Raw genomic sequence first — 9,472 nt, forward strand, 5'->3', positions numbered from 1 at the left:
CGGACTCAGAGGAAGACCGTTTAGGGTGCCATTTGGGAGAGGGCCTAAGTCTCTTGGTCAGTGCAAGATGGTGGTGTACCTTCTTTAAAAGAATTTCACGAAAATACAGCAAGGTTTTTAAACTCTGCTTATAGAAAATAGAAAATTAAGAACAAAGAATGCACATCAGGTGAGTCTTTTACGTTTTTAATTAATCTATTCTATGAAGCCACTGAAAATGTATCGTTATAATTAGGCTAATTGTTTTATTACGATGCTAGCTTTTTTGTAAATGACAGCCTGACAGTGTCACTCTTAAAGGGGGGGTGAAACACTCAGTTTCAGTCAGTGGCATGTCAATCTTGAGTACCTGTAGAGTAGCATTGCATCCTGCATATCTCCGAAAAGTCTTTATTTTTTTTATAATTATATAAGAAAGATGCGCTGTTCCGAGTCTTTCCGAAAAAAGCAGAGCGGGTGGGGGCGTGTCGTGTGAGCGGAGCTAAATAATGACGTGTGCTCGCTGCTGCTATTGTGTTGAGTCGAGTGCGTCGTAAAGCTGTGTCATCCCTAACAGCGGGAAAAAAACTTTATTCAAAATAAAAATATGGCTTTTAATCAGATACAGCCATACATCTATGATCCGGAATCAGACCCAGAGGCTGCAGTTGAACAGGAGCAGCAGCAAAAACGACTAGAGCAGGACGTCTCTATGTGGTACAAGTTATACACTAACTATATAATATGCTGAGCGGCTTGTGTTATTTACATATTTATACTTGAATTATATCGTCGTATTTTTGTCTTTGAAGGTGTACATGTGGGAAGTGCAGTTGTGCACGTGTGTTTGTGTGTTTACGCGTGGTTTGTGTAGACAGTAAGCTGACTGGTTTTGCACGGCAGGTTAAGTTAATGTTTACATAGAAAGACACGGAATAGTAGCGCATTTGAATGAAGAAGCGCGCTTATTTAGTTCAACATATTTCCCCCCTCTTTGTGTATTGTTGTTTGGAGTGCTTTTACAATACACAAACATAAAGTTACACATATAGTGGCCAGCTAAACAAATGTACACGCACTACACATCGCATGCTCCATTGATCAATTAACTATACGTGATCATGTTTGGGCTACTTGATGAGCATAGGCAAAAACACAGACATTTGAAGCAGTCTCACTCACCGCCTGCGGTTCTAACGTTGGGACTGCTCCGTCATTCAGCATTAGGCGATCGGGAAAATCCGGCGTCGAACTGGGCCTTGTTTATGAAACAGCCGGCACCGAAATGCAGCGAACAGATATAAACATTCGCGCAACTCAGTTGCTGATCCGGAAAAGCAAATTACATCCACTGTTGCCTTAACGCGGGGGTTTTGGGGAATCTGTGCAGGACTGTCTTGGTCTGGCAACCAAAAACGCACTTTTTTGGTGACATTGTAATTGTGCACATCACCTGTCCAGCATCCTACGAGCCAGCGCTTTGATGGGCATAGCCTGTTATTTTCGCTCTCTCCCTCTCTCTCTCTCTCACGCGCTTCCGGTAGAATTGTCCGTAAGGCCCATACAAGGAAATTCCGCCCCATTAACGTCAAAGGGGACGCATGATCTCAAAAAACTTGCAGAAACTTATGACTAACCGGAAGTAGTATTTTTGACAAAGAAATACTCCCATCAAACGTCCACCTTAACTTTTGAAACTTTGTCTATGTTTAGTATGGGATTCCAAGTCTTTAACAGTGTAAAAAGATCAGTATGCATGAAACAGCATTTCACCCCCCCCTTTAAATACCTGTTATTAACAGGTATTTAGGAACCGGAAGTGCTAAAATGCTAACTTGCTTCTGCGTTTTGGCCTACAAAGTGATGTCATACTTGCACTTATGGTCATGTTGGAAATATCATATTTATGAGTTGAATGCACCATGAAATCGTAAATTATGCTGCATTCACATGCTCTCAGAATTATCATAAATATGAGTTGTAAAAATTACACATGAACGCGCTCTCAATTCTAATTTTGATTAGGATGGGCTTGTAATCACGACTTTAGAAGTGGGAATTATCAAATTTCCGATAGCATGTGAAGGCAGCATTATGCTGCCTTCACTATCGGAAATGTCCTAGTTCCTACTTCCGAAGTCGTCATTACGTGCTTGTTCCATTTTGCTTTGTTGTCGGAATGAATAGGAATCATGGAGGACACCATATTTATTCTCTCCTATATTTATTGGGAAAATCGTAATAAACCCAAAATTATATGTAGTGTCACATAGCCTACACTGACAATAAACATACAATGTGAGATTCTGCAATCTTGGTCAAATTTTCGCTGTGTAGCTATACAACCTAGGTTACAATATTCTACACTTCAAATGATTATGTAAATATAGGCACTACACTTGCTACAATAAAAGACAAGACTATAGACAATCTAGCTGTTTTGGGGTAAAAACTAATAAATAAATCATAGCTACCTGTCACAGCAGTAGGCTAGTTCTGTTCTCCCCGCCACTATGTTTAAAGTTTATGGCATACATCTCAGGAATTTGGGTATCAAAATTATTTCCGAACTTCCCAGTGGTAAACACGACATCAGAGGGCATTCAAGTGCACTTTTTTACCTCAGGTCCAATGGCATGGATTGTTTTATTATTTTATAATGTTTCCTGAGGTGTATTTATATTGTTAGTATATAAATTTTAAAAAAAATTCATAATTTAGAAATAAAAGGCATTTTTTTCTATCCTGATATTAGCCCTCTGGCTTGAATGCTCTGTTTCAAGGGATGTGTCTGCTGTGAGACAGCCCCTGTTGTGATTGGCTGACATATGACATATGGCTGCATTTGATGAGATTACGGAGGGGCGTGGTTTAGTCAGGCAGGAGCAGCTGCAGCGCTTTGCTTCCTACCTGCCAGTCCAGGCAGAGACAGGGAGAGCTGTGGAAAGATTGCTAAGAAAGTGTTATTCTACCGATTTGTTGAGAGCACTGTGCGTGTCCAAATTTATTTTGATTGTATCTGAGAGTTCTGAATAAACACAGGTAAACTTTGCAACCTTATTTCTATCACAAAATGCTTTCACCACAACAAACAACAAACACGACATCGACATGAATACAGTAAGAGCTTCTGTTGAGCATCCTAACAGCGTCATTCAAACAGCAGTTTAGACAAGTGTGCATATGTACGTGATTGACAGATCCGAACATTATAAAGAGCGTTCTTTGATCACTCTCTGTAGTTTAATCATCTAAATAACAGATTTGTTTCATGCTATTAACAGAAACAATGTCTTTTTAGTCACTTGCTTGATTCACTGATAAATCAAGAAGGACAGCGGCAGGACTGACAGCAGGGCTGGACTGGGGCTAAAATTCGGCCCTGGCAAACCGGCCCATAAGTTCCCCTTGAATGTTTTTGCTGGGGTTGGGGCCTTAAATTGGAGTAAATGAATAAAACTTGCACTTGGCAGTAAAGCGCTGATGAGTTTGAGCTAGGATGCAGTAAAGTAAATTTACTGCTTTTAAAAGCTGTCATCATTTAGCCTACTCACTCTTGTGTCCTTCCAAACCTGTATGACTTTTGAAGATATTTTGAAGAATGTTGGCAACTAGAGGTTAGATCGGGCTCAAAAAATCAAGCCCGACCCTACCCGAGCCCGTGCACGTTGTGTCCGAGCCCGGCCCGGCCCGGCCCGACACATTAACTGTAATTATGAGCCCGAGCCCGATTTAAACCCGACCATTATTCAATACATGGGCTTTTTGACTAGAACGAGCCTGTAATGAGCAAAGCGCAGCGAAGCGGACTGGTGAGGCTCATGATAAAACTACATTGATAAACTTAAATGAGTTGATAACATCGCTGTTTTCTCCACAGCGACTGTACAGCCGAATAAAATTTTGTTGCAATATTTTCATGTTTAACACTTTGAAGCTGCTTTGAAACAATCGTCATTGTAAAAGCGTGATATTAATACATTTGACTTGACTCCGCTCAATAATCTGCAGGCGCACGCTCATGAACCGCTCACTGGTAAACTGATGTTTGCTCAAATCCAGCTCAGACATTTATCTGTAGCTTACGTTGTTGTAGCCATTAAACAATGTGTTTTTTTCTTCATATTTATGTTTAAATATTATAATATTATTTTTTACATTTCATCTGATTATGATAAGTGAAAAGATGCGAGTGGGTCAGAAATGATTTTGGTGGTTATATTTAGTTTAATATTAAGTTTTGTTTTGTAGAAAGCATTTATTTCGTTTTGTTTAAATTGTATCTTAATTTAAAAAAAAAAGGTTTCTTAGGCCAATTGCCTGGATTTAATAAATAAAAAGCAAATAGCAGATTATAATCGTGAGGTGAAGTTGTGGGAGTGATTGCTTTCATTGCTCATGAACTGGAGCACGCGTCTCATAAATAAACCGAAACTCAGCAGGCTACTTGCCTCACAGACATGAGAAATGTGCGTATAGAAATGACCACTTTTAAACGAAACGATTCAAAGATATTTAATTACACTCTAAAAACTAATACTATGATTTACTCAATTTTTTTGGTGAAACATTTTTACACTAAAAAAATTGAGTAAATTTTAAAGCAGTGAAATCAATTATAGACACCATATGAACTGAGTAAATGTAAGTAAAAAAATTAAGTAGATCTGAGTAACTGCATTTGTTACATTAACAAATTCAATTGAGTAGAAAAAATTGGGTAAAAGGCATTTTAAAAAACAATATTTATGACTAATATGAACTGTTTTTATTTATGAGTATTACTAACTTGTATAGTATAACTTTAATTTCCTCTAAACCTTTGTCAAATACTCCACAGTCCACACAAACACACTTATACATGACATGGCCTGTCGGTACACGATCCGTTCCACCTGCACGATCCGTTCTACGCATGCGCATAATTACGTAGTAGAAAACGTCACGGTTTTCCTACACTATCGGCACAAATGAAACACTTGACGGCAAGGCGGCACAATTTGCGTCATACTTGTGTTACATTTAACAGCATGTCTATTTGGATGCTTTTAAATGTAACACAAAATAAATAGCAAAGGACGTGAGTCGTTACATGAACGTATGATCAACCGTCAAAGGCGGTTTGTGCCGTTTTTTAAAATTAATATCTGCTAATAGTTAACCTTTAAATTGAGTAATTTTGTATTAGTATGGATCTATATAGGCTATCTATATAATCTAAATGAGGAAAATAATCCCTTTAATGTTGTTTACAGAAATAATACCCTACCGCATCTGGTGATATAGACTAGTTTATGTGAATATTAAACAGCAAAAAAAACTATTTATGCTACGAATCCTGAGTGTCCTCCTGACTCCTGTGTGTGTGGGTATGAATGGCGCTGATCCGCAGTTTACCTCAAACCCATAGGCCTACAAAGAATTGCGCTTGACAGTCGTGTGTTTCCATCTCATACGAGGACATAAACGCATGTCCGTCATCTCCAGAGCCACTCAGTCACTTCATCTGCGTTTCACCGTTTCATTTGAGAAAAACCACCGTCATATCATAAACACGCAGAAACTAAAAGGTATATTCACGGCAACTCGTCTAAATGAAAGTTCGGTTTTACTTGAGAAATATATCACTGTTGTACTGTAGAATTTGTGGGAAATTTAATAGAAACTAAATTAAAATGAAAACAATAATAATATTGTTGTTTTATGAATTAATTAAGTTGCTATAACCTACTCTTTACTGGTAAATATTACAGCAAACAAACATCACAGACAATGGCAGACCAATGCAGCTCTTGCATAATGTCAATAATACTTCTATAATGACTTGTGTAAAATTATTTTCAATGTTTGATGTTGACTGCTATGTGTAAATGACTTGAAAGAAGCATTTGTTCACACAGAAGTTTTATTTATGAGTACAAATACACACACACACACACACACACACATATGTCTCTCTCCCTCCGTCTCCCACACACACACTCTCTCCCTCTCACGCAGAGTGTGGGGTGCACAGTCACCCAGATACACCCACACTAACAAAATGTATATGGGTGACTGTGCACCCCAACTCCAGCATTTACTCTCAGGTTGAGGGTGTCTTTGCAAATTATCATTGAATGTTTCCATGTCCTGGAGGTTTTCAAAAATAAACGTAAAAGGCTCCATGGCATCACAGCTCATCAACTCCAGCTCCCTCCATGCTTTCCTTCGTTCATCATGATCCATGGACATGTATTTTGGTTCTTGCACCTGGCCAGTGAAAAGCCCAACACTGTTCCTCACAATGTATTCTGCCTGGTACATATGTTTCAATGTGAGGGGCAGCTCCTCCACTTCTACTTGTTCCTCCTATGACAAAGTAAAATACCATTAATACAACATAAGATGTTTTGGGTCTTTCAAAAGGGGCCTTAAGACATATTTTCAGCATAAATTAAATAGTTATTATTAGTTATGGTTTTTTATGCTTTTATATTGTATTTTCATTAGGCTATTAATTGCGAACCTTTGTACTGTTTTTATTTGTAAGCCACTTTGGACAAAAGCATCTGCTAGCTCAAATAAACCATAACATGCACAAAGTAAATACAGGTAGGTCTCACAAAATTTGAATATTGTGGAAGTTTCAATAATTCAAATTTACAACGTGAATCTCATACGTTATGTAAATTCATTGACAAAGAGATTCAGTGCCTTACCTTGCCTAACTTACCGGTGTTAATTCAGCGCATCCGCTTCAGCTCGCGCAGTTCAAACAGCAACGCACGACTAATAATAACTATGATTGGGACTGTCACATTACATAACATTAATGAAAACAATATTTTAATAAATCATTTTGAATTAATTGGGTTGAGGTGATGCTTCAGCACGTTGTTCTTGGAAGTGCGTCCACACATTCTGAATAACAGATCTGAGGCGGGGTTCGTGTTGTATTACAGGTTATATTTGGTTATTAAATAAGTAATTTAATTAAATTATAAATCCATTTGACTGTTTGTTACGATCTTCTATTTTTGAATATATCACATGATGTAGCATGTTGTATACATCTATATAATGTATCCGTTTCAAGTTTTACATTTAATTCAGTAATTCACACACTTTTCCAAAATATTCTAATTTTTGGAGACCTACCTATATAGAATGCATACGTGGAAATGGTTGTCTGGTTAGTTTGGCCATACCTTGACTATTTGGGGTCGATAAAGGCTGTAAATCGGTGGTAGGGTGCCTGCCATCAGTTGTTCTGCCTCCTCTGTCCAGAAGGCAAAGCGCTGCCCTAAGTTCTGCCCATGCCTATTTAAAAGTATGGTACTGTTAATGCAGCACAATTGTAAAGCAGACATTGCAAGCAATGTTTTAGTGCTTGAAATGTGTCCTACCTTGCGATCGAGAATTTCTCCAGGATCTGGAGACACCACCACTTCCGAATAGATGGTATGTCAGTCTGTAATATACATGTAATATTGGAGTCTTGCATTGTTTGTTTTTTAACATTCTTGGATACATACATTACATGAACTACAACTTACATCCAAAAAGTGAAACATGGCACCAGTACAGATGCAGAGGGCATACTGTTAAAGAGAAAAATAATGACTTTCTGTGATAGACAAACAATGTTTTTACAAAATGAATGCACTTTTTTGTAACACATCACTTGAAGATATTAAACATTTATTTTTTGTATTGCCCTTTTTCTATTTCATTTTGGACTGACTTTAAAATAGATATTCCTAAAATTACTATTCCGCCCATTACTCCTAGCTGCTGCTACCCGTCTCCACTCACTTACCTCTTATAGCAAAATTTTTAGCCATGCATGAGACCTTCTTCTTAAACGCCGCATCCACTAGCCCGTAAACCAAATATCGCTGAACGGCATCGTAAAGGGCAAACTTCTCTGTTTTTCCTCTGAACTCCATTTTCATTCTATAAGAAAAAATATTTTTTTTCTGTCAGAAACCCTTCTCTGACACCAAATCCTGTCAGAAAATATTACATGCTACTGTCATTTCTTCACAACTTTATAAAAATCATGTATGCAATATGAAATAAGGTGAATAATTACTTTAAAAAAACAAATTTCTGTCAGAAACCCTTCTCTGACACCAAATCCTGTCAGAAAATATTACATGCTACTGTCATTTCTTCACAACTTTATAAAAATCATGTATGCAATATGAAATAAGGTGAATAATTACTTTAAAAAAACAAATTTCTGTCAGAAACCCTTCTCTGACACCAAATCCTGTCAGAAAATATTACATGCTACTGTCATTTCTTCACAACTTTATAAAATCATGTAATCAATGTAACCTCTGTTGTCAGTGTCATCTAGGCCTTATCACTTTATTTTTATTAGATTTCTTTTTTAGTCGTGAAGTTAGTTATAATATTTAAACAGTTTGTGCAAAAATAAAAAGTTACTCACCTCTGGAAATAGGCTTACTTTGTTGCCGAGTTGTTGCTGAGTGGATGATTTGCGGGGGGGCAGTGGTATTAAACTTGACAGCAGTCCAATCAGCCAATATCTCCAAGGCACATGATGACAAGATGGTAACCTCTGGCCAATGATTTTATGATTTTCAATGATTTGACCCCAAACCCTCCAACCGAGCTCATACTCATACTCATACATGCTCCACTCGCCCATAGTCATACTTTGTAATTAACAACAATAATAATAAACATTAAAAAAAAAAAAATCGCCCATAGTCTGCAGCCAGACGCTTCTCTTTTCTTTTGCTGTGAGTGAATGAAAGTCTCGTGGTATAAATATGCGCATGCGTGGAACAGATCGTGCAGTGTCGTAAATCGTTGCAAAACAGTATTTTCATTTGCGCATGCGCATTTTCTAAAGAGTCTACTACGCATGCGTAGAACGGATCGTGCAGGTGGAACGGATCGTGTACCGACAGCCTTTATTGTCGATGAGTACAGCAATAACGTTACAGCATATATTACTCTTTTGACATGTAAAGAATAACAGTTATTTTACAACATTTAAACTCATGTGACAAACATTTTAGAAGTAAAAATTAAACATTTAAAAGTAATTCAAGTGTAATCAACCGGTCTGTTATCCCATTTCCACCGTATCAGCGCTGTTTCTCGAGCCTGAGATGCGGTCTGCGGGTGGACTTTGAACTTGAGACCGCTGTCCTGCTTCATTCGTAGCTGAAAGATGCTGCGAGGCGCCAGACTCCATAACCTGACAATTAACAAACAGTGCCCAGTTTTAATAAGATTTTATCATCCAGATTCATAATATTCATTATCTTTAGGAATAAAGTTTTGTGTTTTGAGCAACACAGCAGGCGTTTCAAAGACCAACGCCACACATTAACTTAAGGTGACTCACACTGTCCCTGTATGTTGTTTTGAATTAAATAAAATGCCTTTAAGCACAGTAATGATTATATAGATAATAAAAAAAAACATACAAACCTGAATTTCACAGAGGAAATGCCCCAATTCTGCAACG

General features: G+C 37.7%; 1 long non-coding RNA gene across 1 annotated transcript; it reads right to left on the bottom strand.

Annotated features, from left to right (window-relative positions):
- Positions 1–5,705: 5,705 nt before the first annotated feature.
- LOC137083763 (uncharacterized) lies at positions 5,706–8,894 on the bottom strand. Its single transcript, XR_010906600.1, has 6 exons — positions 8,420–8,894; positions 7,781–7,917; positions 7,518–7,562; positions 7,368–7,432; positions 7,170–7,281; positions 5,706–6,330 (listed from the first exon to the last, which is right to left on the bottom strand). It is a non-coding gene; the product is annotated as an uncharacterized lncRNA (long non-coding RNA).
- Positions 8,895–9,472: the final 578 nt, after the last annotated feature.

Source organism: Pseudorasbora parva, chromosome 7 (assembly GCF_024679245.1).
Source record: "Pseudorasbora parva isolate DD20220531a chromosome 7, ASM2467924v1, whole genome shotgun sequence".
NCBI classification, from domain to species: Eukaryota; Metazoa; Chordata; class Actinopteri; order Cypriniformes; family Gobionidae; genus Pseudorasbora; species Pseudorasbora parva.